Source organism: Monodon monoceros, unplaced genomic scaffold (genome assembly GCF_005190385.1).
Source record: "Monodon monoceros isolate NGI ecotype Baffin Bay Population unplaced genomic scaffold, NGI_Narwhal_1 Super_Scaffold_6, whole genome shotgun sequence".
NCBI lineage: Eukaryota > Metazoa > Chordata > Mammalia > Artiodactyla > Monodontidae > Monodon > Monodon monoceros.
Window position 1 is genome coordinate 23,890,343 of NW_021703783.1, and position 10,623 is coordinate 23,900,965.

Genomic DNA, 10,623 nt, shown 5'->3' on the forward strand with positions numbered 1-10,623 from the left:
TACTCACCCCAATTAACCTTATTACCTCACATGATCTACCTGAACCACCAAATTCTCATGCCTTAAGGAATGGCTGGAAATGAAGTTATCCTATTTTTAGTATTAGAGCAAGGTGACTGACTACCAGTGACTCCTAAATCAGTGGGCCCCAGGTTCTACTTTAAGGCATATATGGTACCTGCTTTAATAAAAGTTTTAAAACAATTTCTTACCATTAATAGGCAGTTGGATCCCAATATTGCTTTTCTGTGATTGCTTCTGAGTCATATCTTCCAAAATAAGTTTAAAACCTCTTTCTCCCACAGATTCATCAGTCTTAAAATTCACAGTTAGGTAAGCACCACTGGATATCAAGACAAATTCTTTCTTGGAGCCACATAAATGAGCTGCAATGCAAGATATACTCGATAATTAAAATACTCTTCCTGTGTAGTTACATAGGTAAAAGAGGGAGAAGAGAGAGAGGGGACATTAAATTCCAAACAAATCTTGACAAAGGAATGATTATCAATAATGTAAGATCAAGATTTGTGGGATGAAATTCATGATTTGATTGAAACGATAAAAGGGTATAGATTTTAAAAGATAAAGGGAAAAGACTGGGCTAGCAATTGCTTTGGAAATGATATATAATTATATGGCAATCTTTGGTCATAAGGATAGGTAGAGGCATTTCGATGAAGATAAATGGACAGAGAAATAGAAGTAATGGAACAGCACGATGGACCAAAAGTTTGCATACTCCCAAAGTTCATATGTAGAAACCCTAATCCCTAATGTGATGGTAGTAGGTGAGGCCTTTGGGACATGATTTGATTATGAGGGTGGAGCCTTATAAACCCTTATAAAAGAGACCCCAGAGAGCTCTCAAACCCCCCCCCAGCTTTTTTTTGCCATGTGAGGATATAGCAAGAAGATGGCTATGAACCAGGAAGCAAGCCCTCACCAGACACCAAATCTTGGACTGCTAGTCTTCAGAACTGTGAGAAATAAATGTTTGTTATTTAAGCTACCCAAACTATGGCGTTTTTGTTATAGTAGCCAAAACTGACTAAGACACACAGGCTGCCTAAATACAGACTAATGATGATCCTTTCCTAATTCAGAAACACAAAAGTTGTCACAAAGATGGTCCTGATAGTGAGGCCATTTGCTGTAATTTATCTGTACAGGCTGTAACTTAAATTCTCTCAAGATAAAACAATGATACACTACTGTATTTCTCTTAAAGATAATGTTATCTAAGAAATCTGAGAAAGATGGGGAATAGGGCAATAGTTAATCTCTACATCATTCTTATGCTCAGAGAATCTGTTTGGTGAATTGGATGTGATGGGGAACTTTTGGGATACACCATGTCAAGGAAAGGCATTCTGCATAGAGTCAGCTAACACTCTGGAAGTTTTAAAATAATGGAAATGGAAAAATGTTACTCTGTTTTTCAAAAAGGAGATTGGGAGTTGGCAGAGGGGGATGGGTAGGAGACAGAGAAAAACAAGGAGGCTAGAGGATTTCCAAAGTCTTGTATCAGTGAAGTAGTGTAGCTTAGTCCTTACAGGCTCAGATTCTATATCCAAACTACTGGTTTGGGCTAGTTCTGCCATTTATTAGCTATGTAGCCCTAGGCAAGTTATTTAACCTATCTCTCTGCCTCAATTTTCTCATCTGTATAATGGAGATTAAAAAAATACTCACATGGAATTATATGAAGTTGTATTTATGAAGCATTATAAGTGTTTGTCAAATAAAAATAAACCTCAGCAAAATTTTACAGCAAATTATTAGACAGATGGGTTTTGAACACTTGAAGAAGGAATCAGTGGTCACGAGCAACCAGCATGTGATCCTTTACATGCCATATTAAATTAACCTAATTTAATTTTTGGAAAGAGTTAATTAGATGGTGGCTAGGGAGAATGAGATAAACTTAATGAATCTTGATTTCAGTGAAGCACTTAATAGAGAACTTTATGATGTCCCTGTGAACAGATATAAAATGTAAGTGGATAATTATATGACTAGGAAGTTTCACAGCTGATTAAATAACCATACAATGTTAACCTGAAGGGAAGGTCTTAATGGTATGAAAATGGTTCTATCCTTGTTTTGCGAAGTACAGTATTTCTATTAATGGCTTAGATAGAAATGCAGATAAGACATTTACAAAATGTGTAGGTTTAAGATGGGTGGCTGAATGAGAAGGAACTAGGTTAAATATAGAATCTTAGTGATAATTTAGTTCAATCTTTCATATAACGTGGAGTTCCTTCTTGTTTAATTTTTTTTTAAATTTATTTATTTTTGGCTGCGTTGGGTCTTCGTTGCTCTGTGCAGGCTTTCTCTAGTTGCGGTGAGCGGGCTTCTCATTGCAATGGCTTCTCTTGTTGTGGAGCACAGGCTCTAGGCACGTGGGCTTCAGTAGTTGTGGCGTACGGGCTTCAGTAGTTGTGGCTCGCAGGCTCTAGAGCGCAGGCTCAGTAGTTGTGGCACACAAGCTTAGTTGCTCTGCGGCATGTAGGATCTGCCCCGGACCAGGGATTGAACCCGTGTCCCCTGCATTGGCAGGCGGATTCTTAACCACTGTGCCACCAGGGAAGCCCCTAACACGGAGTTCCTTCTAAAATACCCTTGGACATATGAAACCTGGATTTGAAGATATTACATGGAACTTATGAGCATTTTCTCTTTTTGAACAGTTCTAATTGCTTGACAGTTCTTGCTCATGTTGAATCAAAAGGCATCAGTGTGGGCTTCCCTGGTGGCGCAGTGGTTGAGAGTCCGCCTGCCGATGCAGGGGACACGGGTTGCTGCCCCGGTCTGGGAGGATCCCACGTGCCGCGGAGCGGCTGGGCCCACAAGCCATGGCCGCTGAGCCTGCGCATCCGGAGCCTGTGCTCCGCAACGGGAGAGGCCACAACAGTGAGAGGCCCGCGTACTGCAAACAAAAAAAAAGCCATCAGTGTAATGATGGCCACATGGTTAGTGGACTGGCCAAGGATATAAGTGTTTGAATCAGAGTGCTTGGGCTTTAATCCAACTTTCTCTACTTACTAGTTATGTCACTGGAGGCAAGTTACTCAATATATTTATGTTTCCTTATATTTAAAATGAGGATAATGTAACCTACCTCCATATGACTATTAAGAAGATTAAGAGTTATAAGTTCTTAAGACTATGCCTGAATAGTGGTAAACATTCAATAACTATTAGATATTACTAGGCAGAACAAGTTCCATACCTGGCCTGAGAGTCTCTATGAGAATTCCATAAATATTTGAAGGGGAGAAATTATGATCCTTCTCTCTTCTCCAAGATAAACATGCCCAGGTGTCCACACCCTTCAGCATCCTGGCCATTATGTTCTGTGTTCCAGTTTGTTAATGTTCCTTAAAATTGTTACTTGACCAAGGATGATATTTAATAGCCAGTGTGGCAGGAGCAACAGCCAGACAGACTGGACATTGACTATGACGATTTGTAAGACTGAGCTAGTGAATGCCAGCTCAGTGCCAACCCTAAATTTGACCACACAAGGGAACTTATTTCTTTTATCTTACCATTCTTTACCAACACTGCTCTGAAATTCTGTAATCATTTGAGACTTCTGAAATTTTGATTTCAAACATCCTACTTTCTAAATCACCACTCCTATCTATCCTAATCCATTAGTATTTCCCTGCTGTAATTGTTTGCTCTCTCCATGACCTTCTCGCCATTAATCCCATAAACTTTCTATATCCATCACCCTCTAAGAAAGTGAGAGATTTTGCTGTCAGAAGCAGAGAAATGGGGCAACAGCTAAATTTCTTGTTCTGTTTTGTTTTGAATTATGGGTAATACTAGAATGTGTTTGCAACTGATGAGAATGATAGAGGAAATTGATGAAGTCAGAGAATGAATAACTTAAGGAAACTTATAAGAAGCTGACAACTCTCAAATTTATATCTCAAGCCCAAACTTCAAGAGTTCTACTTCTAGCTCCCTGTTGCTAACTCAACCTAGATGTATCATGTCATTAAAAATTTAACATGGATAGATCTCTCCCCACAAATCTATTTCTCCCTCTAGTATTTCCCATCTCTGTAAATGCCACCACCTCCAAAAACCTCATACCATAACTTAGGAGCCATCCTTGATCTGCAGATTTAATGCCACATTCAATCCATCAAGAAATCCTATCAGTTCTATCTCCAGATCTGTCCACGTCACTTGTACTCCTTTGTTGCCATCCTTTTTCAAGGCAACATTATCTATTACCTAAAACAGTACTAATAGAACATTCTGCAACGATGTAAAGTTTAATATGAGTGCTGTCCAGTATGGTAAACTACATGTAGCAATTGAGCACTTGAAGTATGGCTAATACCACATTTCATTTCATTTTAACTAATTTGAATTTAAATGACAACATGGATTAGACATGGATTATAACATGGATTAGTGTAGGTCTAGATTACCATGATAGCCTCATAGCTGCACACATAATTCACCCTGTCACCCTAAAATCCACTCCCAACATGGCAGTCATAGCAGCCCTCAACTTACTCCCCTGTCAAAAACCTTTAATGACCTCCCATTGGATTGGCATAAAATCCAAACTCCTTAGCATAACCTGAGCTGCACAACTAGGCAAAACCTCCATCTTCTACAACCTCACCTCATTCCTGTCTGTACTCACTCAATCTCCAGCAACTCTGACCTCTGACAGTTTCCCAAGTTACCCAGCTCTTCCCACCTGCAAGGCCGTTTTCTCACTTATTTTTTCATCAAATATTTACTAAGTGTTAGGAGTGCTCTAGACACTGGAGATACAGCAGTGAACAAGAGACTAAGTTCTGCTCTCAGGAAATTTTCATTCTGGTGGAGGGAAACAGATTCTAAACAAATAAATATTGATATATACGCTGCCAGGTCATGATAAATGCCAAGAAGGAAAAGTGGAGGAGGGTTATTTAGATTGTGTGATAGAAGAGGCCTTAGATTAGGTAACATTTGAACAGACACCTGAATGAACTGAGGAAGTGAACCTTGAAGTCACCTTGGGGCCAAGCAGGAATATGGTCGGTTAGTCTGAGGAAGAATAAAGAAGCCAGTGTGCCTGGTTTTGGGTGAAGGAGAGGGAGAATGGTAGGAGGTAAGGTCAGATAGGTACTAGACACCTTGGCACCTGCTATTCTGGCCTTGCCTGGCTGTTTCCTTTTCATTCTTTGAATCTTCTGTGACCATATTAACTAAAGCAACTGTTTACCCACTATTATTCCATACTTCTGCTGCAACTTATTTCCTTCAGATTACGTTGACAATCAATAATTACTTGATTGTTATTTATTGTTAAATACTGTTACTAGTTTTCTTCTTCTTTATCATCTGTCTTCCCAAAAGAAGGTGGCAGTGATCATTTCTGAATTGTTTACCATTGTTTCTTCAAGGTGCCTATCACATTAGAAAATGCTCAGTCATGAATGAATTTAACCTGTACGTTTAATATGGTGTTTACTGGTTACTGATGTCTTACCTTCATGGGGTAAATGGAAGGAGGAAGACCAGATGAATGTTAATTTTGCTAAGTTCTTTTCATTAAAATATTATAAAAGCATTGCAATGAAGACAACTTGGAGGCTCTGTACCACTCCATTTACAGTCACAGAAATAATTAAAAACTAGCTAAAAACTGATAAATTCTATTTAGGTGAGCAAAAAGATTTAGTAAGAAAAGATAACTAAGAGAATATAAACAATGTGGTTCCACATATGGGCTAGCCCTTCTAACTAGCTGGGAGAGTAGCAATGGGGCTCAGTGTTCAACAGTTTAACAATGCTTATAGAAATTGCATATTTCACTGAACTAAAACTATGTAAGTACATAAAAGTATATGAAATAAAACTGTATAAACTAGCAAACTAGTGATAGTGTCCTCACTTTTATATAGAATTGTATAAGCTAATTATAGAAATATTAGTTGTCTCATTTGTAATCTTTTGACACCCATGAATTTTTGATTAATCAGAACTTTTAAAGAGGAATAATGTTGTCAGGTTGAGGAATACTAAAGAGTGAGAAAGAGAAATGCAGCCCTGACATCCAAGAACTGGTCCAACACTCACAGCTGGACTGTGTCCTCCTGTTGGACATAAACAATCTCACAGGACATCAACATCAGACAAGACTCTGAATCTATGATAAAATGATACAAAAACAAGGTCATCTGTAACCAACAAAAATATCAAACATTGACCTCTCATGGCTGAAATGAGAGCCTGCTATGTCTTTACCAATTACAGTTTTATCTTTACTCTAGTCAGGGCTCCCTATGATTGATATACCCAATCATAAAATTGCCCTACTTCCTGCAAGCAATCTAGAGCAAAGTCCACTACTCTAGACCTTCTCCAAAATTACCCAACCAAAGCCTAAGCACTGTAATAGGTTCTCTCTACCACCCTTTTAACAACGCATGGTTTTCCAGGATATGTGTTTTCCCTCTCCACAATGAGTAATAAATCTAACTTGTTCAACTCCAGGTATGTTCCAAGGGTCTCTGGTTGAAAGGCATTCACAAGAGTTAGGGTTGTATGGTTGGATGCTATAGACACCTCATATTAATCTTATGGAGAACTGATAGCTTGATATTTTGTATCTCCTCCGCCTCCATACTCTCAATTGCTTTAGAATCCTTGGCAGGAACCAAACTCGTTGATAAGAAAAAATTTAGATAACTTTGGAATTTCAAAGCACATTGCTGAACTTACTGGAGTTATAAATCCTAGAATATCATAGGAGTGGTTAAGGTCCCTGGAAAAAGATAGCATCAAAACTCTCCTCTTGGGGCTTCCCTGGTGGCGCAGTGGTTGAGAGACTGTGCCCCGGTCCGGGAAGATCCCACATGCCGCGGAGGGGCTGGGCCTGTGAGCCATGGCCACTGAGCCTGCGCATCCGGAGCCTGTGCTCCGCGATGGGAGAGGCCACAACAGTGAGAGGCCTGCGTACCACAAAAACAAACAAACAAACAAACAAAAAAACTCTCCTCTAGGGGCTTCCGTGGTGGCGCAGTGGTTAAGAGTCCACCTGCCAATGCAGGGGACACGGGTTTGAGCCCTGGTCCAGTAAGATCCCACATGGAGCAACTAAGCCCGTGCACCACAACTACTGAGCCTGCACCCTAGAGCCCATGAGCCACAACTACTGAGCCCGTATGCCACAACTACTGAAGCTTGCGTGCCTAGAGCCCGTGCTCCGCAACGGGAGAAGCCACCGCAATGAGAAGCCCATACACCACAACAAAGAGTAGCCCTGCTTGCTGCAACTAGAGAAAAGCCCCCGCACAGCAATGAAGACCCGACACAGCCAAAAATAAAATAAATAAATAAATTTATAAAAATAAAAAAAAAAAAAAAAACCTCTCCTCTTGCCCTTTGTGATAGGTGGATTGTAATGGTGTCCTGATTGGCAGAACTGGTTGGAGATTGGAGAAGGTGATACAATATTGAATTACAAAATCTTTGGAAAAGTTCCCTCTATGAGTCAGTCTTAGAGCAAGATATTGCCTGACATCCAAACATGGTAGACACCATGTGGTCAATAAATCTCCAAAGATTATTCAAGTTAATTGACCTTTACCTTTTAATAATTTACGCTGGGTCTAACCACCTTTACTGTGAGGATGAAACCTGAGTAAACAAATTTCAAAAAGTTACCTAAAAATGAAGTTTAGGAAATAAAACCTCTTAAAACATATGACCTCCTGAGAAAAACAAAATTAGTGTGCTCCCTAATGGTAAAATGAGATAGGAATGACTGGATGAAATCAAAAAGAGCTGGAGTTAAAGGTCAAGATCCAGTGAGTACGGCCTCATGCTCATCCCATTGTGTTCAATAATACTCAGGATTCTGATGAAGGATCTGATGGAGAATCACTGACAACAAATGATATCATTCTAAAGGCAAATATAGGTCATGGTTTCCATATATATGATTATATAAATGCTTATATGAATGCCACTCAGTGCAGGACATTTAAGAAAGTTCAGTTTACCAAGTAATCTTGATTGCTGATCTGGTCCGTCATAAATATTGAAGTAATCCCATTCACAGTTCCAAGATTCTTCTGTTATAAAGCCTTTAATCACTGCTTTCATTTTATTTCCTGACATAGAATAAAAAGTCCAAGTGCAGTTCAGCATGTTAGGATAAATGTTAGGATAATTGGGAGATGTGATCTCAATAGAGCTAACTGGAATCAAATCCAATACTGGACATCCTTGAGGCAAAAAGAAAAAAAAAAACCTTTAATACAATAATGAAGGATCTGGTTTTAATGTCTACAACTAGGTCATTAAAACCTAAACTATAGTGTACTTTTATGAAGTTCTATCACTATTTTTTTTGCTTCCATAGCTTCTTGTGTATGGTGACACAGGGTTTAAATTACTTGTTTTGAAAAACTGACACCTCCCAAAAGAAGACAGGTTAAAGTTCTTTGACTTTAATTCACAAACTGTGAACCACTAAGTCAACCATGTCTACATTTCAATGTAGTTTTGTTGCTCATTTTTAGCACACAATCTTCTAAATCCCTGAGTAAATTAAACACTCCTAAAATGCAGCCTACACTTCAAATTACAATCATTTATTTGGTAGGGAAATTTGGATTACTCTCAGATAGTTGAAACCAGGATATGAAGGTTCACAAGGGCCAAGGGGCTACTACACCAAAAAGAGAATTGAGGAATTCAGTGACATTTTGGGTTTACTCCAAATGCTCTAGGTATTATCCAACCTAAAGTTAATGTCATCCAAAAACATTTACTTCATCAATAATCTTATCATTTTTGTTTCACTATGCAATGGCCCAGCCAAAAAAGAAAAAGAGAGAGAGATACATGCACAATCCAAAAGACATAAAATATATGGAAAGAATGTTAATGAATAATAGAATTAAAATTGTTAGGGAAACTCCCATAAACAAAACGTGTTTCTTACCCATTAATTAGATATGGCGCTACCTTGTTACTCTCTACTCTGTGATCTGACCCAGGTCTCCACCACCCCCAAAGTTTGACACTCAGAAAACTAGTACAAGTCCATATTTCACTATAAAGCAAATAGAATAAGGACACAACACTTGAAAGTTTTTGATAGCAGCCAGAGTAAACTTCTTCCTAAATAGTGTTTAGCAGCAAAGATATTCCTCATTCTTATTTCCATAATATCAGGTAAACAAAGCCAAGACAATGAAGCCAATTCCTTACCTCCTTTATCCTCTTTACCATTAATTTTTCCTTTCACAGAATCTAGAATAAGAGAATATTCAAGGTAAATATATCCTATTTAATACTTTATATTTTATTCTTTTGTTTAAGTGATACATTTACATTGTAGAAAATTTCAAAAAACAAAACAGATTTCAAAGGAGAAAATAAAAGTCTCCTGTAGTCCCATCCTATAACCAATACTCATATTTTAATGTAACTCCTGCTTTTTCCTAAGCTATAGTATATACATTTTTAAATTGTATTTCATTTTACACCATTGTAACCTCCCCTACCCCCCAATTGTGAATATTTTTCCATACTACTAAATATTGCACATACATTTTAATGGTTTTATATATTTTACTCACATAGATATAACAATTTCTACTGATATATTTTAATTTGTAATCTCAAGAATATGAATGATGAGTCAGATCTTTAACAAACCTTACACATGGGGTAAATCTGTTACATTTCTGCTGTTGTTAGAAAAACGTCTGCACTAAAGCTTTTCTATGTTTATCTGAAAACAGAAATTGAACACGTGTACGAAGTCTGCTGAGTTGACTTCTATTCATCTTTTAGCTCTAAGCCAAAGGGATTTCTATAGGCAAAACAGATGTATTTCTTACCCATTTATTAGATAGGGAGCTACCTCCTTACTCTCTACTCACTAATCTACCCCAGCTAGGATGTCATTTCCTTTACTCAAACAATTCTTGAACATCATCTATTTGCTAGGCATGTTGTACATTTTGGAGATAACAGCCGTGGGGCATGCTTGGTGTGTCTGGGGAACAGCGGGAAGGATGGTGTAGAGTGAGCACTGGGGAAAATGGCAGGAGAAGTAGTCAAGGAGGTAGCCAAGAGCCAGATCATATAGAATCTTATAGGTCACTGTAAGGACTTTTACTAAGAGTGAGCAGGGAAAATATTGAAAGATTATAAGCAGAGGAGTAACATGATCTGAATTATTCTTTTTAAAATGATTATTCTGGCTGTTATGAGTAAAACAGACTAAAAAAAGGCTTGTATCAGAATGTCATAGTGATGTTGAGAGGTAGTTGGATTCCAGATCAGTTTTGCTGAAGGCCCACAGATTAACTAAATCCAATGAGAGATGTGAGAAGAAAAGTCAAAGATGACCAAGATAATGGCTTGAGCAATTAATTATTAAACTGTAGTTGCCATCTACTGAGGTGGGGAAGATTGGTGGAGGAAGAATTTGGAGACAGGGGTAGAAATCAAGACTTGAATTCTGGTCATGTTAAGTTTGAGATGCTTATTAGATATCCAAATGAAGAAGGAGGCAATTGGATATACAGCACTGTAGTTCAGATGGTGGCGCAGTGGTTGAGAGTCCGCCTGCCG